This window comes from Chelonia mydas, chromosome 5 (assembly GCF_015237465.2).
Source record: "Chelonia mydas isolate rCheMyd1 chromosome 5, rCheMyd1.pri.v2, whole genome shotgun sequence".
NCBI classification, from domain to species: Eukaryota; Metazoa; Chordata; order Testudines; family Cheloniidae; genus Chelonia; species Chelonia mydas.
The window spans coordinates 92,549,737-92,575,990 of NC_051245.2; the positions used below are offsets into that span (position 1 = coordinate 92,549,737).

General features: G+C 44.5%; 1 protein-coding gene and 1 long non-coding RNA gene across 4 annotated transcripts in view; one reads left to right on the top strand and one right to left on the bottom strand.

The window, feature by feature from the left end:
* Window positions 1-24,288, bottom strand: part of LOC119566552 — a 49,520-nt gene extending 25,232 nt beyond the window's left edge. Inside the window, exons 1-2 of the long non-coding RNA XR_005225740.1 lie at window positions 24,048-24,288; window positions 8,713-8,792 (exon numbers count right to left, since the gene is read on the bottom strand). This is a non-coding gene — a long non-coding RNA (uncharacterized LOC119566552). The remainder of the gene's footprint in view (window positions 1-8,712; window positions 8,793-24,047) is intronic.
* The window catches only part of GNAQ (G protein subunit alpha q), a 227,368-nt gene that overhangs the window by 99,000 nt on the left and 102,114 nt on the right, over window positions 1-26,254 (top strand). The window lies entirely within an intron of this gene.

Genomic DNA, 26,254 nt, shown 5'->3' on the forward strand with positions numbered 1-26,254 from the left:
GCCCACAGTCTTGTGTTTTAAGATAAAATTGGGTTTTGGAATTCTTAATAGTTGTGTGTAGGTAATAGGCTTCAAATGTAATATTTTTGGTGGAAAGAAAGGACAAGAGATTTACCCCCATCATATCATTTCGTGGTTCTTCTATACCCCTGGTTGCTAAAACTGTATGTCATTAAAGCATTGAATAAAATCATTAATCTGCTCTACTTGAGAAACAAGTATTACGGAGAGAATAAATACAATTTATTTATCTGATGCAAATTTCCTTCTAGAGCCTGTTTGTCTGTCTGCTGAATTCAGGGCATAATCGTACTGAATCCAAAGGTGATCTTGCTAATCCTCCCTAATTGTGATATTAAAAAGCATCTGAAATACTGTTGTACCAAATATATGGATTCTTCTTCATGCCAAGGTGCATTTATAGTTGCACTTTAAATTGAACTTTGCTTTTGGAGAGCTTAGAACAGATGTGCAGCATTATAATAATGGCTTTTTTAATCTCTACGAAGATTTTGTGAGTACAAGGAGATTTTAGATTAGATTGTCATCTAGAAGATTGTGGAATCCTATCTCACAGGAAGCCCCATCAGTTGTTGAGTTCTAAACGACTCTACCCAAACCGTTGGGACACACAGTGTAGCAACAATTCTGCACATGTAGGGAGATGGACTAGATAAATGCTTCTCAACCTTTCCTTAACCCCAGTCCCACAATCCTTTGCACTTGCACATTTCTGATTTGATATATAACAATAGTAAATGCAGCCAGACATTATGCTGGATGCATATGTTATGTAGATATTTGTTTTAGATTTATAGTGCATACAAGGTGGAGGCTGTAGGGTGGGATATTCCAGTCTTGGTTCTCCGTGTAATGAGCTTAGCTATAGAGATGGGACCGCTTCTGCACACTGTGGAGCCAGATAAACTGTGTCTGTTGAGCAGAGGGGGCTTTGAGGTTTAGGCATCAGTTCCACAGCATTTTTAAACAGCCCTCCCCATTGTATTGCAATGAAGGGGCAGAGGCAGAGGAGGAAAGAGGAACTGCAATGGGTGTAGAGCAGAGTCTGCTGAAGGAAGGTTATTATGACTTGTATTACTGCAGCATCCAATCCGAATTGGGGTCTGTGACATTCCGGGGTTCCAGCCAGACCAGTGAACCTGGAGTACCTCACAGTGCTTTGCTGCTGTAGCTCCCAACCTGGGCTCCTCACAAATAGCATACAGGTTACACCTGTGTATAACCACAGCCCGGGTCCAGCAACTCTGACCCCAGCAGCCTGTCAGCAAACACCAGCCACACTTTGGCTTCCTGTAGCCTTGTTACTTGCTGGGTGACCCCAACATATTCCCAGTTTCCCCCCAAAAAATGTGTGTTTTGCACTGTCCAGCTCTCTCCTGGACAGTCCAAATATATTAGGTCCATTGCCACTTTGAGGGGATCAATATATTACAGTTTGCTGCCCACACAGTTCACAACACTGTTTTAATTAAAGAATAAAACAAGTTTATTTAACTACAGAGAGTTAGGTTTTAAGTGACTACAATTATAAGGCATTAAAGTCAGAAATGGTTACAAGAGAAATAAAGATAAAATGCTTCGTAGTACTAAACTTAACAAGCTAGACTTGGTTCAAGGTAAAATTCTTACCCCACGTTTCCAGTAATATTGCTGACTAAACTCACAGGCTAGAATCTGTTCCCAAAGGCCAGTGGCTGTTTATCTTGTCATCTTAGGTGAAAATGAGAAAGATGGATGGGGAGAGATAATGTGGAGTGTGTTTGCCTGTCACTTTTATAGTTCAGTGACCATTTTGAAATGTCTTTGAGGGTTACCCCAAGTTAAAGTTAATTCAACCAATATAGAAGGCAACATGCTGTCTGGTGATGAAAGAGGAAGCATGTTGTTTCTTCTCACCTCTCTGCTAAAATGCACATTTTCCTTGTCTCCTGTCTTCCCCCTCTCTGAGGACCCTGTTTATAACTTATATGTAAATTGAGGTAAACACTAGGGCTGTCAATTAATTGTAGTTAACTCAAGCAATTAACTCAAAACAAATTATCTTGATTAAAAAAATTAATCACAATTAATCGCAGTTTTAATCACACTGTTAAACAATAATAGAATACCAATTGAAATTTATTATAAATATTTTTGGATGTTTTTCTACATTTTCAAATATATTGATTTCAGTTATAACACAGAATACAAAGTACAGTGCTCACTTTACATTACTACTTTTGATTACAAATATTTGCACTGTAAAAAAAGATAAAAGAAATAGAATTTCTCCGTTCACCTCATACAAGTACTGTAGTGCAATCTCTTGATCGTGAGAGTGCAACTTACAAATGTAGATTTTTATTTTGTTACATAACTGCATACAAAAACAAAACAAATGTAAAAACATTAGAGCCTACAAGTCCACTCAGTCCTACTTCTTGTTCAGCCAATCGCTAAGACAAACAAGTTTGTTTACATTTACGGGAGATACTGCTGCCTGCTTCTTATTTATAATGTCACCTTAAAGTGAGAACAGGCGTTCGCATGGCACTTTTGTAGCCATTCCCGGCGTTGCAAGGAATTTATGTGCCAGTTATGCTAAACATTCGTATGCCGCCCTTCATGCTTCGTCCATCATTCCAGAGGACATGCTTCCATGCTGATGACTCTCATTAAAAAAATAATGCATTAATTAAATTTGTGACTGAACTCCCTGGCGGGAGAATTTTATATCTCCTGCTCTGTGGTTTTACCAGCATTCTGCCAGATATTTCATGTTATGGCAGTCTCGGATAATGACCCGGCACATGTTGTTCAATTTAAGAACACTTTCACTGCAGATTTGACAAACTGCAAATGTGAGATTTCTAAAGATAGCTACAGCACTCCACCCAAGGTTGAATCTGAAGTGCCTTCCAAAATCTGAGAGAGACGACGTGTGGAACATGCTGTCAGAAGTCTTAAAAGAGCAACACTCTGATGCGGAAACTACAGAACCCGAACCACCAAAAAAGAAAATCAACCTTCTGTTGTAGGCATCTGATTCAGATGATGGAAATGATCCTGCTTTGGACTGAAATCGAGCAAAGCCCGTGATCAGCAACTAGCACCAATACTGTCTTGAGTGCCTTGGTGAAGCTCATGTTGTCGCCCGCGGCTCCATCTGCTGCTCAGTCCTGCCTCGGACTTGGGAAGCTAGAGAACTTCACCTCTGCAAGTTTCTGATGGAGGAAGCTATGCACTGACATGTGCAGTCAGATCCGGGGCCAATGGATCTGTCAGAGTGGCACCTGTCACCACCCCGCCGGCTTCCTCCCAAGCACCGCATCCACTGTGAGGGTAAGAAGCACGGGTATGGGCATAAGGGCGGCTCTTCGATGGGGCCAAGTCGGGTGAGAAATCATGCGTCCACCCAGCTGCTCTGGCTCCTAAGAAGCTCCAGGTGGAGCATAAGGTGAAACACCACCACAAGCCGCAGGTACTGCCTACCACCACGGTTACTGGTCCAACACCATCTTTGCCGCTGGCACTGTAGGTGCTGCCGGAACCTTCCGGACTGTCACGCATAGTTCCCCACATGCCAGGTTGCTTGGTACCACTGACGTCCAATGCGGGGCTGATGCTCCCATATGCCAGTTCCCTGCCGCGCTCTGGCCCCTTGGATGCCTCATTGCTTTCATCTCGAGCAGATGACCCTCTCTTACTCCTCCTGGAGTGGCACTCCTCTTCCACCCTGCACCACTCACACCAACAGCTCCGCCTTTGCTCAGAGTCTGACTGGTTTTCCAAGCCGGAGCTCTGCTTCTCACTTGTGTGCTCTCACAGTTCGGATCCCTGGCAACACCCACCCTATCCACCCACATATAACCCTTCAGCCAAGTCATGGTTCCATTACCCACCGGGGCCCACTGACCCCTGTGCTTGGCTGTACTGGCTTCCCTGTGACCCCTACTGGGACCTTTAGCATGTAGCAGAGGCTCTCGACCTCACAGTGGAAGAAGTTCAGGACCCACAAAACCAGGTCCTGGATATTCTCCAACCGCCAGGGTCTTCTCAGACTACCCTCTCTATCCATGAGGCTATCCTACAACTGGCACAGTCGGTCTGGCACATGTTGGCCTCCTGTGCCCCCACTCTGAAGCGCACTAGGTGGTACTTTGTCTCATTCTGGGGAATTGACTTCCTGTTTACCCACCCGCCCCTCAACTCCCTTGTAATGCATGCGATGACCAAATGCGCTCAACGACAACACCTTAAGGCTACCCCCCCAGACAGGACATCAAAAGAGCTGGACCTTTTAGGGTGAAAGGTTTGTTCATCTATGGGACTTCAGTTTCGCATTGCCAATTATCAGGCCCTCTTGGCAAAGTGCGATTTCCTGACTCACTGAAAGCTCATGTAGTTTCAGACCTTTCTCCCAGCAGACAAACAGCAGGATTTCCAGGTGCTGCTGGATGAGGGCAAACTGGTCACCAGGGTGACCCTCCAGGCAGTAGTTGAGGCCACTGACACCACGTCCCACTACCTAGTGACTAAAAGAAAAGGAGTACTTGTGGCACCTTAGAGACTAACCAATTTATTTGAGCATGAGCTATCGTGAGCTACAGCTCACTTCATTGGATGCATACTGTGGAAACTGCAGAAGACATTATATACACAGAGACCATGAAACAATACCTCCTCCCACCCCACTCTCCTTCTGGAGGAGGTATTGTGTCATGGTCTCTGTGTATATAATGTCTTCTGCAGTTTCCACAGTATGCATCCGATGAAGTGAGCTGTAGCTCACGAAAGCTCATGCTCAAATAAATTGGTTAGTCTCTAAGGTGCCACAAGTACTCCTTTTCTTTTTGCGAATACAGACTAACACGGCTGTTTACTCTGAAACCTACCTAGTGACTGGCATCATTCTCCACCAAGATTTCTGGTTCCAGTCCTCCAGATTCCTAAAGAGGTCCAGACCACTCTCGAGGACCTTCCCTTTTGACAGTCAAAAGCCCTCCACTCTCTCAAGGATTCCCACGCCACTCTGCAGTCACTTAGTATCTATACCCCGGCCCTGACCCACAGGCAGCCACTGTTGTCCTTTCATCCCTTGCCACCTACCCGCCCTATTTTCTATTACCACAGGAGCCGTCTCGCTGACATCCACACATTCAACAACCCCATTACCCCGCTGCTATCTCTTCCACTCCCTCAAGTGTTTTGCAACATCACTCCAAACAGCTGTTTTGACTCTTTCATCGAGACCCGTGAACCTCCTCCCGCCCCTCCCATGGTGCCCCATATCATCTTTGGGGGCCATCTTGCCCTGTTCACCAACTGTTGGGACAAGATCACCACCGGTCATCATTCACCAGGGATACTCAATAGAGTTCCTCTTATATCGCCTCTTGTCACCTACCCATGGTGACCATGGAGATTCCTCCCATCACAATCTCCTCCAAGAGAAAGCGGATACCCTCCTTTGGAATAGAGCGCCTTCCCCACTGTTACCGGGGCCAAGGGTTCTATTCCCCTTATTTCCTTGTTCCAAAAAATGGGGGGTGGCTGCCACCCCATTCTGCTTGTTCAGCAAGTTCATTCCTGTTCCAGATCGTCATGCTCCCCCTCATTATTCTGTCCCACCACGAGGGCTCCTCGTTCGTGGCTCTCAATATAATAGATGCGTATTTCCACATTGACATCCACTTGCCTCGTTGGATGGACCTGTTGTCTGCCTGGTGCTAGCCTTTTATCTCCAACGGACTCATGCCTTCTGTGCTTCGCCCAGGCTCGTTGTCACCATTGTGGAATGGTGCAGGGGCCAGGCTCTCTCCTCACAATGCATCTCTAAATGGATCTTCCATTGCATTGTGGACTGCTATACTCTCTCTCACATTCCTCTGCTCCCTGGAATCAAGGCTGACTCCATGCAGGCCGCCATATTGCCCTCCCTTGTGGATGTACCTTGGCAGGACATTTGCAAGGCTGCCACTTGGACCTCTGTCCACACCTTTAACACTCATTATGCCATCGCCCCGGCAGTGGCAATGGATGTGGCTGTTGGCCGAGCCATTTTGCAGACTGACTTCATGTGAGTCCACACACCTGCCTCCACACTGAGCACTGCCCACTACTCACCCACATCTGGAATCCATATAGGGACCATCACTCGAAGAAGAGGAGGAGGTTACTTACTGTAAGTGGAGATTCTTCGAGATGTGTGGTCCACTTATCTTGAAATATGTATTTGCCTTGGAGTCCAGCTGCCTCTCTGCTGGGCCCTTCGTGTCTCTACTTTAAATTTATATTAACTCTAAGTCCAGGGCTTGGCAAGTATCCTGCTGCATTGCATATAAGAATATGCCAAAATGTAAAGGACCTTATAAAGATCATTATAAGCACTTGTATGAGAAAGCCAAGCCAGAAACCAGAAGAGAGTTTAATGGGAGCATCTGAGACATTCAGGAATGTAGTTCTGTGCAGAAGTTGTAAAGAGGGAGGGAGTCCAGGGCCTAGTTTAGCTCCTCCGGTGTGAATTGGAGGGTGTCTTCTTAACTGAACCTGTCCCAAATTTTACAAATTATGAGGATTATCAGAATCATTTCACTTGGCCCTGATTATAATCTTGCTCATTTTAAGAGCTCTTCCTATATGAAATACTAAATACTTGGTTCCAAAAGATGGTGTGACTATAGCCTGCAAAGCTTCTGGTAGTATGAACTGATAAGTGCTTTCTTACCCTAAAAAAGAAAGATTTAGTAGTTGTTTCTTTTTAATCCAAAGTGACATTATTTCCAATATGATTTTCTGTAGCTTCCCAATGAAAAATGTGTGTGCTTACTAAACCCATGTGAAGAAACCTCAGCAATGTGAAAATTCTGATTAATCAAAGTGCAGTTTTGACCCCTGATGTACTGGTTGGCTTTCCCATTCATCTCTTTGCCCATATAGTTCAAATTCCCCCAAACGCTTTGCTTAAGTAGTATTGCAATGCATTATTGTTATAGTGATTGTGACTTAGGGTGATTCTGTTTCTACTAAACCTGCCAAATTATCTGTAGCTTTGGTAGTTTTTAATCTTTGAATAGCAGGGCTTTGTTTATTAAAAAAAAAAAAAAGAAGAGATAATTAATACAAATTAGGATAAAACATCCATATACATGTTGTCTCTCATTAGTTCTTTAATGAAACAACATAAATCACACAGGAAGAGATTAACACTTCACTATTGTAATTTGAACCCAGCTGTTAATGATACTGAAAATTATTTGAAGTTTTATGCAGAATAGTACAGTTATCAACGCTTACTCTGCCTGTACATATTCCTTTGCCTGCATGTTGCATTGCATGTGGCACAAAATGTACTTTTGGAATCGTTATAAAAATGCATACATATTACTGTGTGCTATTAAACAAGGCTGTCTTCTCAATGTCTGTTGTTCTCGGTATCCTATCAAAACCAGGCAAAAAATCTATTTCCCCATGTAGCCTTTTCAAATACTGTAGTTTTGATTTAATGATTTTGGAAGGACGATCAGGACTTTAGCATCCCCTCCCCTCTACATAATTTAAACTGCTGTCTATGGTTTAAAATATTCACTTTCAAATTCTTTAATGCTTACTTCAGATTTACCCATTAACTTGATGAAGTGGAAGACCTGTATTTTAACAGTGTTGAAGAAGCCACTCCTAAGTGGCATATGTTTCCAACCATACAAGCATCATTAAATGTAACCAAAAGATCACACAGAAGAGAGACTAGATATTCAATAATGTGTTCTTTAACTGATAGTTTCATGTGTATCTACTATTTATGAACTTTCTGAAAATGAGACCCCCAATAATAGATCAGCTTCTCATCTGGTATAAATCAGCTTTGATTTCAATGGAGCTATGCTGATTTATACCAGCGGAGGATCTGGCCTTATATACACTCATTATAGATTATTACATTACATTATAGATTACTTCTACATTATAGAAATTTTGTATTTTTGAAAATTTTTGTTTTGGTTCAGAAGGTTTTAAATTTATTTTTTTTCGTGTTTCTGCTGAGTGTTTTTTGTGGCATATGAAAGTATAGTATTTTTTCAGACCATAAGGGATAGTAGTAGTGTGTGTAAATTGTGAGGTACTCATTATTCCATTAAATCTGTGTATCAGTGATTGAAGTACCTCATATAAGATAAACCTGAAAAAATGACTTTATCACCATTTGAACATGTTGTATAGATTTTTTTTCTTAGAAACAAAAGGAAATGGACATTTTAATAGTTCATAAGTCTCTCTTCAATTGTTAGTCTCATTAACATTCTATACAATGATTTGGATGTTTCAGTTTTTCTTCCTGTATTTTGACTGGCTGGGTAGGGGGCGTGATAATGCAGTTTGCTCTGGGATGTTGTGGCGTGTATGGTGTTGAATCAAAGAAGGCCTCAACCACCCTGGCCCCATCTTCTCTCTTATTATCATTGTAACTTTACAGGCTGCATGGGTTCTCTGTCGTCCTCTGAGCAAAACAGAGGATGAGGCACCTTGTGCTGTTGCAAGTCTCCTCTGGTAAGACTGTGACCGCCAGAGGCTTCCATCATTGATTATGCTGACAGAGGGTATTCTAACCCAGCGCTGAATTTAGTCCAGTGGATGATAAATCTAAATGACACAATTTTGCTTTTCACTCATAGTATTTCACATCGATTCACTCATTCAGAGAAGCAAACATACCCGCCACACTGAAAACTGCAATAGTCCATTCAGTCCTCAAGAAGTCCACTCAGTCCTCAAGCTTCTTCAACCTCCCATTCCTGTGCAAAATATTGAAAAAGTGGTAACTACCAAGCTCTAGTAACGTGTGACATCTGCTAACATCCTGGATGCCTCATAGCACAGAGCCAGCCCCTGGTAGGTCTACATGAGAAACTCTACAGCAGTGTTTTTCAAACTTTTTTTCTGGGGATCCAGTTGAAGAAAATTTGTTGATGCCCGTGACCCACCGGAGCTCAGGATGAGGGGTTTGGGGTGTGGGAAGGGCTCAGGGCTGGGCCAGAGGGTTGGGGTGAGGGCTGTGGGGCGGGGCCGGAAATGAGAGGTTCAGGGTGTGGCAGGGGGCTCTGAGCTGGGGCAGGGGTTGGGGTGCAGGAAGGGGTCAGGTCTCTGGGCTGGGTGTGCAGGCTCTGGGGTGGGGCTGGGGATGAGGGGATTGGGGTGCAGGAGGGGCTCCGGGTTTGTGGTGGGGCTCAGGGCTGGGGCAGGGGGTTGGGGTGCAGGAGGGGGTCAGGGCTCTGGGCTGGGGCCAGGGATGAGAGGTTTGGGGTGCAGGAGGGGGCTCCGGGTTGGGGAGAGCTGGGGGTTGGAGTGCAGGAAGGGGTCAGGGATGAGGGGTTTGGGGTATAGGAAGGGGTTCTGGGTTTGTGGGGGCTCAGAGCTGGGGTAAGGGATTGGGGCGCAGGGTTGGGGCACAGGCTTACCTGTGACGGCTCCCAGTCAGTGGTGCAGCCGGGGTCTGCAGGGAGGCTTCCCGCCCGTACTGGCACCATGGATCGCGCTGCACCTGAAGAGGCCAGCAGCAGGTCCAGCTCCTAGGCAGAGGCGGGCAAGCAGCTCTGTGTAGCTCCTGTCCGCAGGCACTGCACCCGTAGCCCCCCGCAGCTCCCACTGGCCGGTTCCCGGCCAATGGGAGTGTGGAGCCAGTCGTCGGGGCGGGGGTAGCGCGTGGAGCCCTGTGGCCTCCCCTGCCTACAAGCCTGACCCACTGCTGGCTGCTTCTGGGGTGCAGCGCAGTATTGGAGCAGGTAGGCACTAGCCTGCCTTAGCTGGGCAGCACCGCCGATGGGACTTTTAACATCCCGGTCGGCAGTGCTGACCAGAGCGACCCAGTGCCTGACATGCCGCGACCCACACTTAGAAAAACGCTCCTCTACATGACATGGACAAAAGCAGGTCTTCACACTAATACTACTGGATCTTTCTGCAATTGTCAACACAATAGACCACAAGATGTGAGTGCTTTAGTCCACTTCCTTTGCCAGTTTAAGATGCTGGTCCTGGTTTTCGAAGATAGCAATAGGTCAGAACTTGGCTATGTTATTAGCACATGCATCTCTGTCCCTGAACCACCAAGATAGCTGTGCTCCTTGGGGACAAAACAATACACAGAACCCAGGACAAAACACGTGAGAGAACAGGAGAGAAAGCATTCTTGGTTATTAGGATTTGCCTATGGAACAAGTTTCCAGAGAAGGTCACAGTAATTCACGATCTGATCATCTTTATGGTACATTGCAAGATCTATTGGTTTTTATAAGGATTTTCCGTCATAACCAGAACGATGAGGTGGAAGGAAGGGGGGTGATGAAAATAGGATATTGCAAGCGGAACTTCTTATAACCAGTGAATCAAGATAATCGGAGACTTATTGAAGTCCACTATGCAGATCTAATTTAACTTGAAAGTACTTAGATTCTACAGTCATAAGTGCTATAGAATACCCTTCTCTAGACAGATTTTAAAAGTAGACTAAAAATATATGAGCCACCTAGTTTGTTTAAAAATAAATGATTACAAAATTGTGATGGATGCATTTCTATATTGCATTGCTCACACTCTTAGCAAGAGGAGACAGAAGAACATCTATTAATATATACTGTATAGTACTCTGTATAAGCAATAACCTAATTCCATGTAAAAAATTAATCAGCAAGGATAATTGGAGAAATCCTAGCAACTAATGGAGTCCAGATATAATATAAACCAGACTGTATAATGTACTAGAGAGAAATTATTCCACACACCCCAGTTTTGGAATCCTGCAATTCCTGTGAGTAAGTAAAAACTCCCACACTGCCAAAGTGTGAGCTCAATTTAAAGTTTTGTTTCTTATGCCCAGAGAAGAAGGTGGTTATTCCCAAATAAGTCTTTTTGGTGATAATTGTGTGTCCAGGACCATAAAAGTTAGCTGGCTTACAAGCTGTATTAAAAGAACAAGGAACGGTTTGCCAGCATGAAAGCAAATGAAGATTTACATGTTTGTCTTTTGAACTGAACTCTGAACTTGAACAAATAGCAAGGGAAGAGTGCTAGGAATTCAGCACTGCTGTAGTTAGTGGGGCTTTGATTTTTTTTTCTTAGTGTGTGTGTGGGGGGGTGTTTATCAATCAATCTGAAAGTCCTCTTCTAAAAGATGCCCAACAAATGTTGAGTATTATTGGGAGTTATATATGTGAATTCCCCCACATATTTACAGGGGTTTTAGACTGCTTAATATGAACTGTAAAAAGAGAGAGAAATGTGACCGCTAGTAGAAGGCAAAACGGTCACAAGAGATTGTCCTTGGAGAAAATATAGCATTTAACAGGAACTTGTTACTAATGAATAACATACCATTACCGGTATTCAGTGCTGATCTAGGCACTAATGAGTTAATTTTTTTTCCTGGAAGCTTTCACTTTTGATGGCTTGTCTCATAGCTTTGCATGCTTCAGAAGATTTCTGTCTGGCTCCAGCAGGCAGAAAGCTGTCTTGCTCCAGCAGCCTGTCATTGCATTAATATAGTTATATACATTTCCTTGAATATTTTTTCATGCTCTGCTTTTGTTTTTATCAGCCCTGTATTCTGAATAATATTTTAAGAAATGTCTCTCCAGGCTAACTATGGTATGGACCAAGGGTTCTCAACCTTTTTCTTTCTGAACCACCCCTCTTCCCCCCCCCCCCCCCCCCGCCTCCCCCCCCCAACATGCTATAAAATCTCCACAGCCCACCTGTGCCACAAGAACTGGTTTTCTGTATTTATAAGCCAGGGCCGGCGTTAGGGGGTAGCCAGCAGGGCAGTTGCCGTGGCCCCATGCCCCAGGGTCCCCCACGAAGCTACATTGCTCAGGCTTCAGCTGCAGCCCTGGGGGTTTCAGCCCCATGCGGTGGGGCTTTGGCTTTCTGCCCTGGGCTCCAGCCCTGCATGGTGGCCCCCCTGAAACTTGCTTGTGGCTCCCCAGGGGGCCCCAGATCCCTGGTTGAGAAACACTGGTATAGACAGCTACAGTGTGAGCTCCTCTGAATGCACGATCATTAATTTTAATCTTGATCTACAGGCATGACTTTGCTGTGTAGAAGCATTGAGTATGTTGGGATTAGGGGGTATCGATTCTACTTGCAGCCGTTTCACATAACATTGGGGGAAAGTACTTGAAAAGAAAGGGTTGTAGTGAAAACTTTACAATTCAGGAAAAAACCTAAAGATTTTTCTTTAATTCTCTTCCCCTCTAGGCTATAGACTACAACAGTGTTTAGTTTCTGGCTCATACCACTGTTGTAACTGAACACCAATTTGTTTGGCCCTTCCTGGTCTGGAAGACGTAGCTCATAAATATTTTAAGAAATGGTGTATGAAGGGACATGTAATGCTATTTTCTAATTAAGCTTTGTGTTTCATTTTCTATCGGAATTTTGAAAACGTTCATGTTTAAAATGTAATTGAGACAGTGGTGCACAATACACTATTTCTGGCACTTATCCTGTGTATTAAAGCTTGGTCCTCTGTATTCTCTTATGTCGATTCTCTGTCGTTTTCACACTGCATATTACAATTTTCTCAAGTCATGTCTTCGCTTTTAGAGTCACCGCTACTGTATTGACTTGGAAGTGCTCTGCATCGTCAATAAAAAAACCACTGTGTTTCATTCAAGGAAATGTTGCTTGGGGCAGGTTATTTCCCTGAGGTGTGATTTTTTTGAAAATGAAGAATTTCAAACTTGTACAGACATGAACCAATAGAGCACCACATTTCAGATTTGTGAAATAATGCACATTTAATATGAACACATGGGGTGAAAGCCACTTTTGTAAGCTGTAGGGTGACTAACACTTAGTGACTAGCTGGAATGTATCTAGACCTTGATTAAATTTCCATTTCTATAACAGTAACAGAATGCTTGCATATGACAGAATTTCCAGGTATCAGTTGTTTCCCCACCCCTATTTGTCCCTACAACATAAAGGCTTTATAAGCAAACAAACAAACAGGCTTGGAAGCAGGAGACCTGGGATGAAATCCTGGTTCCACTGAAATCAATGGGAGTTTTGCCATTGACTACAATGGGGCAAAGGGTTGACCCCTGGCTTTTGTTTACTGACTCTGCTACGGGCTTGCTGTGTGGCCTTGGGCAAGTCATTTTATGTCACATTGCCTCTGTTTCTCCATCTGTAAAATAGAGATAATGCTTAATCACCTTTATCAAATGCTTAGAGATCAGCGGATGAAAAAGCAACCATGAATGGGGTTGGTATGGTTTTATTATTAGAATTTGCGAACCTTTTAGGAGGCTCATTATTCTACCTCTGTACCTGGACTGACAGTGCTGCTGTGCTGAGAAAAGGAAGGAAGAGTTGGGAAGAGTGAGTCCTATAAAAAGTGGAAACTAGGTCAAATTACATGTGTTATTTGTTTATATTCATCCTAAGTCTGTAGGGACAAAATTAGAAAGGCCAAGGCACAAAACGAGATCAATCTAGCTAGAGACATAAGGGTAACGAGAAAACATTCTACAAATACATTGGAAGCAAGAGGAAGACCAAGGACTCAATGAGGGGTGGTAACAATAACAGAAAATGTGGAAATGGTAGAGGTGCAAAGAGACTTCTTTGTTTCGGTTTTCACCAAAAAGGTTGGTGGCAACAGTGAATGCTAGTAAAAATGAGGTAGGATCAGATGTTTTCAAGTCACCAGGGCCTGATGAAATGCGTCCTAGAATACTTAAGGAGCTGACTGAGGAGATATCTGAGCCATTAGCGATTATCTTTGAAAAGTCATGGAAGATGGGAGAGATTCCAGAAGACTGGAAGAGGACAAATATAATTCCAATCTACAAAAAAGGGAAATAAGGACAACCCGGGGAATTACAGACCAGTCGGCTTAACTTCTGTACCCAGAAAGATAATGAAGCAAATAATTAAATCAATTTGGAAACATCTAGAAGATAATAAAATAAGTAACAGTCAGCATGGATTTGTCAAGAACAAATCATGTCAAACCAACCTGAGAGCTTTCTCTGACAGGGTAACAAGCCTTGTGGAGGGAGGAGGTGGGGGCGGGGGAAGTGGTAGACATGGTGTATCTTGACTTTAGTAATGCTTTTGATACTGTCTCGCATGACCTTCTCATAAACAAACTAGGGAAATGCAACCTAGATGGAGCTACTATAAGGTGTGTGCATAACTGTTTGGAAAACCATTCCCAGAGTGTAGTTATCTGTGATTGACAGTCATGTTGGCGTAAGAGTGGGGTCCTGCAGTGATCGGTTCTGGGTCCGGTTCTGTTTAATATCTTCATCATTGATTTAGATAATGGCATAGAGAGTACACTTACAAATGCTTTGGGGGATAGGATTAAAATTCAAAATGATCTGGACAAACTGGAGAAATGGTCTGAAGTAAATAGCATGAAATTTAATAAGGACAAATGCAAAGTACTCCATTTAGGAAGGAACAATCAATTGCACACATACAAAATGGGAAATGACTGCCTAGGAAGGAAAATACTGTAGAAAGAGATCTGGGGGTCATAGTGGACCACAAGCTAAATATGAGTCAGTGTAACGCTGTTGCAAAAAAAGCAAACATCATTCTGTGATGTATTAGCAGGAGTTTGGTAAGCAAGACACGAGAAGCAATTCTTCTGCTCTACTCCGGCTGATGAGGCCTCAACTGGAGTATTGTATCTAGTTCTGGGCACCACATTTAAGGAAAGATGTGACAAATTGGAGAATGTCCAGAGAAGAGCAACGAAAATGATTAAAGCTCTAGAAAACATGACCTACGAGGGAAGATTGAAAAAATTAGTTTGTTTACTCTGGAAAAGACTAAACAAAGACTGAGAGGGGACATGATAACAGTTTTCAAGTACATAAAAGGTTGTTACAAGGGGGCAGGAATTGTTCTTTGTAACCTATGAGGATAAGACAAGAAGCAATGGGCTTAAATTGCAGCAAGGGAGGTGTGGGTTGGACATTAGGAAAAACATTCTAACTGTCAGGGTGGTTAAGCACTGGAGTAAATTGCCTAGGGAGGTTGTGGAATCTCCATTATTGGGGATTTTTAAGAGCAGGTTGGACAAACACCTGTCAGGGATGGTCTAGATAATACTTAGCCCTGCCATGAGTTCAGGGGACTGGACTAGATGACCTCTCGAGGTCTCATCCAGTCCTATGATTCTATGAAAAATAATAAGCCAAGAAAACTTGTGCTGAGATGCTGCAGAATGTGCTGGCCAAAATACATTCTTCATTAAAATAATCATGCACCTTTTCTAGAGGGGTTATGCTTGAGAATTTGTTACAGATTTGACTGGTTATCTGAGAGAGAAATAAAATCATGCACATTTAAAGACCAGTAAAAAGCTTCCACGTAGCCTGAAACTTTACTTAACTGTTTTGGCTGCACTTTTCCTAGGCATGTCATTGACCTTGTCATGGATATCAGAAGGTGAATAATTCAACACATCTGATGACTTTGTGCCCAGTCCTGGTCCCATTGAAGTCATAAGCAAAATTCTCATTAACTGAAATAGCTGAAGGATAAGGGCCTTTCTTATGAGTGTGAGCAGCCCAACCAAACGTATTTTACAACTCCTAGCAAACTTCAGTGTTATGTTCATTTTGTCATGGTTGCTTGTAAGGTTTCTTTTGAAATATCAACTCAGACAATACTTTTGTGGGCACTACTGTTGCTCTTTTAGTTTTGGTTTGCACAGGTGGACTTATGACATTACAGTTTGTGTTACTGTGGATCCTTACCAGCTGACTTTGTCAAGGCAAAATGTTTGCAGCAAGTTGATTGATTATAGGAATCCATTTACAAGTTAGGAAATGCTACTGTATGGTAGAGAGTTAGACTGTTCAAAAATCAAGTTGTGTGGGAAAGTCAGTGTGGTCTTACCGTCAAGACATATCAGTGGGTGGGAACCAGGAGTCCTGGCTGCTATTTCTATCTGTGACCTCAGGCAAGTCATTTAATCTTTCTGTGCCAAAGTGCCCATCTGTACAACTGGAATAATAATACTTTACTGCCTGACATGAGTATGGAGTCTTAATGTTTGTAAAAGTACATTGAGCTCCTTGGATGAAAAGGGCTATTTAACAATAAAGTAAGATTTACATATTGTCTACAGTACGGATTCAGCAATAGGCAGTAGCTTGGCTACTGTAAAACTGTACATTGTCTGTAGGCAATGCAAGAACAACAACACCACAACACACACCCGGTGATTGTGATGTTCATCATTGAAAGTCACTTCTAATATCAGGGTAAATGCAGCGTTTCTGAAAATGACCCGGGGGCCCATCAGAACTGTTTTTTCTGGGGCCTCTGTTGTTTTGATAGCTACAGATTATTTTTAAAAGGTAAGTAGTTTCCTGAAACTGATCTTATTAGTAGTATAAAATACAATCTCTTTTAATACTGTGTGGGATGGTTGTTTTCTTTTTAAATCTGCTCACATTCTTATGGTTAAACAAGTGCTATCTTTTATCTTCTTGTATGCTGATGAGAGAAAAGTACTAGCTTGTGGCTCAAGTATTTTTATATTTACTTATGCATAAATGTAATATTTAGCAATCTGTTCTGTACTACTTAATGAAATTCTCTCTCAATAATTATGGAGTATGTACAAGTCATAACCTTTACATCAGTGATCACCAACCGGTAGATCGTGATCGACTGGTCAATTGTGGAGCCTGTGACAGTTGATTTCAGTCTCAGTCACTGAGATCGAATGTCAGAGGGTCTATGATCGACCAGTCCATCGCGATCTAGGGTTGGCAACCCTCTAGCAGCCGGCCACTAATAGTCGGGCAGGGCTAAGGCAGGCTCCCTGCCTGCCCTGGCCTTGCGCCACTCCCAGAAGTGGACAGCATGCCAGCAGCAGCTCCTGGGGGCGGGAGGCAGGGACTGTCTGTGCGCTGACCTGTCTGGCCAGAGCCCGCAGCCTGAACTCCTCCGGCACCCCTACCCCCTGCCCCAGCCCTGAAGCCCCTTCTGCACCCTAGCTCCCAGCCCTGAGCCCCCCCGCACCCAAACTCCCTCCCAGAGCCTGCACCCTGAACCCCCGCCTGCACCCCAACCCCCTGTCCCAGGCTCAGCCAGGAGCCCCTTCCACACTCTGAACCCCTCGGCCCCAGCCCAGAGTCTGCACCCCTTCCTGCACCCCAACCTCCTGCCCCAGCCCGGGAGGGCGTGGGAGAGTGAGTGATGGAGGGATGGAGTGAGTGGGGTGGGGCAAGGGAGTTCAGGTTTGTATGATTACTGTTGTTTCTACATTTTCTTTGAGATAGATCCTGAGTTGCATTTAAATTCAAAAAGTGATCTTGTGCTTAAAAAGGTGGGAGACCACTGCTTTACATACATTAATTACAATTCAACTGCATGTTGTATAATCACTAAATGCTATCCTACAGTAATTCTCTTCTTGTTCATGATAAAGTATTTGCATTCAGGTCTATTTATTAGATGTCCCCTCAGAAGCCATTCCACAGTAGCATTTCCTAAAAGTTATATGCAAGACACCTGGATTATGCAACATTAAGGTTATTATTTAAACACAATTCAGGAAATAGGAAACATTAAGGTTCCCATCGTAACTAACTCTGTCCCCTTACTGGAAATTTATTTGTATGCTTAACAGTCTCACTAGTAATTTTATGTGTCTTTTGGGAAGGCGACCTGTCTTGTACAGGATTTTCTTCAGAACATCGAGCACATTTGTGGATGTTGTAAATTAAATAAGAAAAGTTGTAAACAAAAGTTTGCAGAGTGAGTTGCTATTAATATGGGAACGGTAACATTTGCCTTTTTTGATTCCTATTCAGATTTGTAACCTTATGTTTGTTTTGATGAGGATTTCTGCATTTAATTTTCTGAAGTTCAAGAAAAAAAATATGCAGAAAGATGACCGAGAGGGAAAGAAAAGGAAAAAGGTAGAAGGAAACCTTCCTGTCAGCCATTCATTCCCCCTTTTCCTACTGCCTTGTCCTCAGCTATATTACCTTTAGCTGTAACTTTTGTTTGTCAGCCTAACTCAGACAATATACTTCTGAGTTTGTTACAGTGTAGCTCAGAGTCTACTGCAGCCATCAACGTGCAGCAATGCAGCTCATGTTTGAAAAGGAAGTGCAGCCTGTGAAGGCTACAGGTCCCAGCATGCAGTCTTCCATCTTCATTAAAGGGGACACCTTTAGTCTCTCTTTGGGTCTTATTTCCTCACTGATGAGGGGCAGCCACAATCTGCTCTATTTAATGCAAATTACATGTGGTCCCCCAGGTTCATGACTAGTTGCCACTCTGACACTTGGATGAGTAATTTGGGTTTCCCCGGTGTACTTGTTCCACTAGTTGCTTGTTCTAACAACTTTATTTAATCATCATCTCAGAGGGGAAAAACGGCATTAGTCTGGTCAAAGCCATTTCTAGAAAGTGAAAAACTTGCAAGTGTCATCCATCATTAAGTTGCCTGGGGTGAGACCTAAATTGCTGCTGAGCACATCACTTGCACCTTAACATTTTTCAATTTTCTTCATCTTGTAGACACTGAAAATAGACTTTTCCATCTTTAGCTTCTGAGAGAGAGAGAGATTTATACAGCTGATATTACATTATCTCTTTGTCATCCTGGATAGATTTAATCACATCAGTGGGCTGTATTTCATGGATGTTTTGAATGAATATGCAAAATTTTCTCTTGTCCATCCTGGCTCTGAGAATAAATGGGGGGAAAACAAGTCTCTGAAAATCAGCATTGGATTAAATATTCCACTGAAATAATGTTCTAGGAACTTGAAAGAGTTTAAAGCAGGTTCTCAGACTTAAACATGAAGAATAACATGAGGGGGAAAGGAGTCCAGGAGAGCTGGCTGTATTTTAAAGAATCCTTATTGAGGTTACAGGGACAAACCATCCCAATGTGTAGAAAGAATAGTAAATATGGCAGGCGACCAGCTTGGCTTAACAGTGAAATCCTTGCTGATCTTAAACACAAAAAAGAAGCTTACAAGAAGTGGAAGATTGGACAAATAACCAGGGAAGAGTATAAAAATATTGCTCGGGGATGCAGGAGTGAAATCAGGAAGGCCAATCACACCTGGAGTTGCAGCTAGCAAGAGATGTTAAGAGTAACAAGAAGGGTTTCTTCAGGTATGTTAGCAACAAGAAGAAAGTCAAGGAAAGTGTGGGCCCCTTACTGAATGAGGGAGGCAACCTAGTGACAGAGGATGTGGAAAAAGCTAATGTACTCATGCTTTTTTTGCCTCTGTCTTCACAAACAAGGTCAGCTCCCAGACTACTGCACTGGGCAGCACAGCATGGGGAGGAGGTGACCAGCCCTCTATGGAGAAAGAAGTGGTTCAGGACTATTTAGGAAAGCTGGCCGAGCACAAGTCCATGGGGCTGGATGCGCTGCATCCGAGAGTGCTAAAGGAGTTGGTGGATGTGATTGCAGAGCCATTGGCCATTATCTTTGAAAATTCATGGTGATCGGGGGAAGTCCCGGACGACTGGAAAAAGGCTAATGTAGTGCCCATCTTTAAAAGAGGGAAGGAGGAGGATCCTGGGAACTACAGGCCAGTCAGCCTCACCTCAGTCCCTGGAAAAGTCATGGAGCAGGTCCTCAAGGAATCAATTCTGAAGCACTTAGAGGAGAGGAAAGTGATCAGGAACAGTCAGCATGGAGTCACCAAGGGCAAGTCATGCCTGACTAATCTAATTGCCTTCTATGACGAGATAACTGGCTCTGTGGATGAGGGGAAAGTGGTGGACGTGTTGTTCCTTGACTTTAGCAAAGCTTTTGACACTGTCTCCCACAGTATTCTTGCCAGCAAGTTAAAGAAGTATGGGCTGGATGAATGGACTATAAGGTGGATAGAAAGTTGGCTAGATTGTCGGGCTCAATGGGTAGTGATCAATGGCTCCATGTCTAGTTGGCAGCCGGTATCAAGTGGAGTGCCCCAAGGGTCGGTCCTGGGGCTGGTTTTGTTCAATATCTTCATAAATTATCTGGAGGATGGTGTGGATTGCACCCTCAGCAAGTTTGCAGATGACACTAAACTGGGAGGAGTGGTAGATACGCTGGAGGGTAGGGATAGGATACAGAGGGCCCTAGACAAATCAGAGGATTGGGCCAAAAGAAATCTGATGAGGTTCAACAAGGACAAGTGCAGAGTCCTGCACTTAGAACGGAAGAATCCAATGCACCGCTACAGACTAGGGACCGAATTGCTCGGCAGCAGTTCTGCAGAAAAGGACCTAGGGGTTACAGTGGACAAGAAGTTGGATGTGAGTCAACAGTGTGCCCTTGTTGCCAAGAAGGCCAATGGCATTTTGGGATGTATATGTAGGGGCATTGCTAGCAGATCGAGGGACATGATCGTTCCCCTCTATTCGACATTGGTGAGGCCTCATCTGGAGTACTGTGTCCAGTTTTGGGCCCCACACTACAAGGAGGATGTGGAAAAATTGGAAAGAGTCCAGTGGAGGGCAACAAAAATGATTAGGGGACTGGAACACATGACTTGAGGAGAGGGTGAGGGAACTGGGATTGTTTAGTCTGTGGAAGAGAAGAATGAGGGGGGATTTGATAGCTGCTTTCAACTACCTGAAAGGGGGTTCCAAAGAGGATGGATCTAGATTGTTCTCAGTGGTAGCTGATGACAGAACAAGGAGTAATGGTCTCAAGTTGCAGTGGGGGAGGTTGAGGTTGGATATTAGGAAAAACTTTTTCACTAGGAGGGTGGTGAAACACTGGAATGCGTTACCTAGGGAGGTGGTGGAATCTCCTTCCTTAGATATTTTTAAGGTCAGGCTTGACAAAGCCCTGGCTGGGATGATTTAGTTGGGGATTGGCCCTGCTTTGAGCGGGGGTTGGACTAGATGACCTCCTGGGGTCCTTTCCAACCCTGATATTCTGTGATTCTATGAAACTACACACCCTTCTTTTTTCAGTGCAGTTTCTCATTCTATTAAATCAGAAGACAGCACCACCCTCTGGATGTAATTTTTAAAGAAGTTATTTCTTCTTCTATCTCTTCCTCCCTTGTTGCCATCACGTTTTTCATGGGACATGGAACAGGAGAATACATTGAATAGCAGCACTCATATTACTGAAAGTTGATTCATTTAATTAAGGCTTCTGGGTTTTACAATATACTTCAAAAATGGTCATAGGGCATTTTTCAACAAATTAAGTCTGTAACCAGGCAACATGGCCTTCTGAGCCACTTACTCAGCTCATGGCTGTGTATATGGGCTGGCTGCACTTTCTATTTGGCTCTGGTCTATTGTGCCAAAAAAGAGGAGGAAAACAAAACACCCAGGTCTTTGCAAGACTCTTGTAGAGTTTATCTGGCATATTAAGGGAGTTCACACTCTGCATCTTCCTGTTCCCAGTCCTGACTCCCATAATCTACCTTTCTGCTGGCATCCTGCAGACTACAGGAGTTATCCCAGCCTAGGATGCAGTAGAGAGAAGACCAGATTTCCTCAGCTATTTGGGTGTAAAGGCAAACCCCTTTTCTCCCAAAAGCATCTTCTATAGGGTGGAGGAAATCTAATGGGATTAAATCTCAATTTGTTGGGTTTTTGGCACAAGGAGCACGGGTCTCGGAACACAAGGCAGCTTCGTTGAAACTGTCAACCAAAGAGATGAGAAGGGGTTGAATGGGTCTAAAGATTCTTACCTTGTTGGTTGATATTTTTCCTGAGTCTCAGACTCTGCACAGGTGGCAGTCACGTTCATGGGAACACTCTGTGGACACTGTATCAGTATTGCCAAGCATTCAAAAATCTTAACATTGGCTTATAAATAATGAGATTTTAAAAAAATAATGTATTTGGGGTTCTTTTGATTTGCCTTCTGCTCAAGGTTTTATGGGTCACATTTTCAACCATTTCTCCACAATTATGGTGACTAGACGCTTACATTTTTAAGTGAAAGATGAGTGTCATAATCACATGATTCCAGGAGTCAGGGTTTTAAGAATACTCAATATTGTGAGACTCATGATGAAATTGAAAGAGATGGCTACACTAGTGTATCCCCCTCGCTGTCATTCCCATGAGACCGATTGTCAGGCAGTTGGCCTATGTGGAGGCAGAGCCAGCCTTTGCAGATCTGCTCAGCCCACAAATCCTGACTACACCTCCTTACTTCCCATGCTTCTTTTAACACAAAAATCTAGAAAAAAAATAAGTTTCTAATACTTTTTTCCTTGCTAAGAAAACCTGAAAATGAAACTGCTCCAAGCTGATCACCAAGGTTGAAAGCTTGTCTGGTAATGGCCTGCTCCCAGGAGAAATTATGACTTTAGAATAGGGTTGCCAGGTGTCCAGTTTTCAACTAGAACGAATTATTATGTGCCTGCTCCCAAGGAGAAATTATGACTTTAGAATAGGGTTGCCAGGGGTCTGGTTTTTGACCGGAACACTTGGTTGCAAAGGGACGTTCGCGGCTTTGGTCAGCACTGCTGACCAGGTCGCTAAAAGTCTGGTTGGGGGGCACAGCTGGGCTAAGGCAGGCTCCCTGCCTGCCCTGGTTCTGCACGGCTCCCGGAAGCGGCTAGCACGTCTGGCTCCTAGGCACAGGGGTGGCAACGGGGGCTGTGCATGCTGCCCCCACCCCAAGCGCCAACTCCGCAGCTCCCATTGGACATGGGCAGCGCACCGAGCCCCCTGGCTCCTCCACTTAGGAGCCAGCAGGATATGCTGGCCGCTTCTGGAAGCTGCCTCAGGTAAGCGCCGTCTGGAGTCTGCACCCTGAACCCCCTCCCACACCCCAATCCTCTGCCCCAGGTCAGAACCCCCTCCCGCACTCTTAACTCTCTCCTGGAGTCTGCACCCCACCCCCCTGCCCCAGCCCTGGCCCCCTCCTGTACCCCAAACCCCTCATCCCTGGCCCCATCCCAGAGCCCACACCCTCAGCCAGAACCCCAACCCCCTGCCCCATCCCAGAGCCCCTCCCTCACCCTGAACCCATTTCTGGCACCCTCAGCTGGAGCCCTCACCCTCTTCTGCACCCCCACCCCAGAGCCCGACTCCCCAGCTGGAGCCCTCACCCCCTTCCGCATCCTAACCCCCTGCCCCAGCTCAGTGAAAGTGAGTGAGGTTGAGGGAGAGTGAGCGATGGAGGAAGCGGGGGTGGAGCCTCAGGGAAGGGGCAGGGCAAGGGTGTTTGTTTTTGTGTGATTAGAAAGTTGGCAACCCTTCTTTAGAACAGTATGTAGCCTCTGTGGCTGCATAGTTCAGCAGACTCAGACAACTTCTGCAGAACAGCAGTCACAGAAATAGACTGGGACAGAGTCTTGTCCAAAGAGCTGTTTTTCCAGACATTTTTTTCCCAGTCATATTTAGGCCATGTGTTGACTCTTGGGAGCAGACACTGGCTTTTTGTATCTGTTGTGGGTAGATACACCCCACCACAGGGTGTGGGGTCACATGTGGTCCAAAAGAAGGGAAAAGGCTGTACCGCAGTCAGTTAGTTCTTATGCTGATGACCTTTACAATAGCCATGGTAGTTTTGCCTAATGGCCACAGTCAATAAAGCGGCCCTTCCCCTCAGGGCAGTGTGGCCCAATGGCCAGAATCCATAAAGTGGCCCTTTATGGACTGGGCAGCGTGGCCTAATGGCCAGAGTCAGCATACGGCCCTTCCACTCGGGGCAATGTGGACCAAGAGCCAGAGTCAGTAAAAGGCCCTTCTACAAAGTTCAGGGTGGCCCAATGACCAGAGTCAGTAAGTGGCCCTTCTACACAGGGCAAGGTGGCCTAGAGGCCAGAGTCAGTAGAGTAGCCCACCTCTGTGGGATTGCATGGCCTATTGGCCTGCTGAGGGAGTGGGGCACCACTCGGGGTGTGTGGCACCCGGAGTAAGGGGACTCGGGCCCACCCTGCTCTTTGGAGTCCCAACCCAGGGCCCTGGCGGTGATGGGGATGGTCACCACTGAGTCAGACGGATCCTCCCAAAACACACTGACTGCTTCTCCAGATCACTCACCGACGAAAAGTTTAAGTCCCCTGGGCTGTTCTTACCCTTTCCCCCTTGTTGAAGCTCCTTGGTTCCTTCAAGGTCCTCAAATGGCAGGGCTCCCACCAGTACGGTCCCTTCTCGGGGCTTGTCAGGCAGCCTGGAGTCTGTCTGGAACTCTGCAAGCCATAGTCCTACAGTCAGGGCCTCTAGCAACTCCCTGGAGAGGGCTCACAGCCTGCATCCTTCCTCTCCAACAGGGCTGCTACCTTTTATATACTGCCTCCACGCTGAGCATGCCCAGCAGGGTTGGAGGGGAGGGGAGGGGCAGGGCTTCCTCAGTCTGCAAAGCAGAGTTAACCCTCTCGGGGCTGGTGTGGAGTAGGTACACCATGCCACAGCATCTTAAACTGAAAAGAGGGTGATTTACTAATAGCATAAGATTTTCTAATCTTAACTTCTATCATGGAGTACTATTACATTACATTTTTCTTTTTACCTTGTTTGGTTTTACTATGGCATGACTTGCACTTTGTAAAAGTTAAATATGATTGATAGTCCAAACAGAGCTTTTAATTACATTTTTAGGGGCAAATTCTGCCCCCTTCACTCTAGCTGTGAGAATCCCCAAATGCAGCAGTATTGGAGCAGTTCAGTAGCATTCAAGGTGGAGTGATACTTCTGCCCACCTGGAGCCAAGCTCTGTGAAGGTACCTTTGTGTGTTGTTGAAGGGGAAGTTTTGGTATAGAGTGGTGAGAGGAGCAGGGGCTGGACCTCAAATCTGTAGTAGCAGCTTCAAGGCATAAGGGAGGAAGATTGATTTTCCCAATCCCATGGAGAATCCCAGTTCATCTCTTGCTGGGTTCTGATTTGCTAAATGAGAGTTTCCATTTTAAAAATAAGATTCAAAAGGAATCTATCTTTTTGCTTTATGAATTTAACAAACTAAGGATAATAATTACAATATTGGAAGTTTGCAATTAGATTAATTTTGCCAAAATACAAACATGTTATGATTTGATAAACTTTTTACTTGCACTATGAATACTATTCTAAATGTACAAGAACCTAAATAATCAAAATGACACTGAGGAATTAAACTATCTGACTGTTTCATCAGAGCCTTCTCCAATTAGCTGGACTCTGGGTAATAAATTCCTTCCATTTGAAGAGGGGCAGGAAGTTCCATCAGAGCCACCTTCCTTCAACCAAGAAGAAAACTATAAGATGAAGTCTGGGAAGGCACCGGTGGTTAGTAAGATCATCCCTGAGTAGCTGAAGACAGATGAGAGTACAGGTGCTGTACCATGGCTGCATACGCTCTTCCAGACCATCTGGCATACTAATATCATCCCTGATGACTGGATGAAGGGGGTTATTCTGCCTCTGTTCAGAAAGGGCAATAAGACTGAATGTAGTAACTATGAAGGTATTACACAGTTGTCCATCCCAGGGAAAGTCTTCATTACCTTGTTAATGTCTTGACTTGATGCACTTCATGGCAAAGGCCAGGATACTTAGACCTGGTCATTCTACTGTTGACCTGCTCTCTACCTTGAGCCAGCTTTTTTAGAAGATGACTGGATGTAATAAGCCATGCACAGCACTGTAGACTTCCATTTAGACTTTAATTCAGTGTATTGTGCAAGTTTGTGGGATCTGATGAGGCATCTCGGTGTCATTGATAGAAGAGGTCCACAACAGAATGGACGGCTGTGTTTGAGTCAGTGGCGGATCCATGGCATGGTTTCCTAGCTCCATGGAAGTTCAGCAAGGCTGTGTTGTCACCATTGTTGTTCAGCATCAGCACTGATGGGTAAGTTTGAGGAGGCAGCTGTGGTGCTTTCTGCTTTGAGATCCTGAATACATTGAAGCTGTTTTCTTGTTGGCTGTGCTTGGTGAATTGCTGCAGCTGATAGCTGATCTGGCCAGGCAAAAAGCAGTGCACATTGATCTGTTTATTAATCTGAATAAAACTAAGTCCCTAGCTATTACCATCAAGCAGCCTCCAGCTCCAGATTATGACGAGCTCAAAATTACATGACTGGACAGAACATGGAGCAGGTGGCAGCTGTCACATATTTGGGCAATGTCATAGACAGTGCTGGAGGATGCTCAAAGATGTGTGCCTAGCAGCAGTCTCTGTGAGGATGTTATGCCATCGAGCCTGCTATGAAGCCGCAGATCTATAGAACTGGGGTTATATCAACTGAGTTGTATGGAATTAAAACATGGGCGCTGAGGAAGACTGAAGAACACTGGATTGACAGT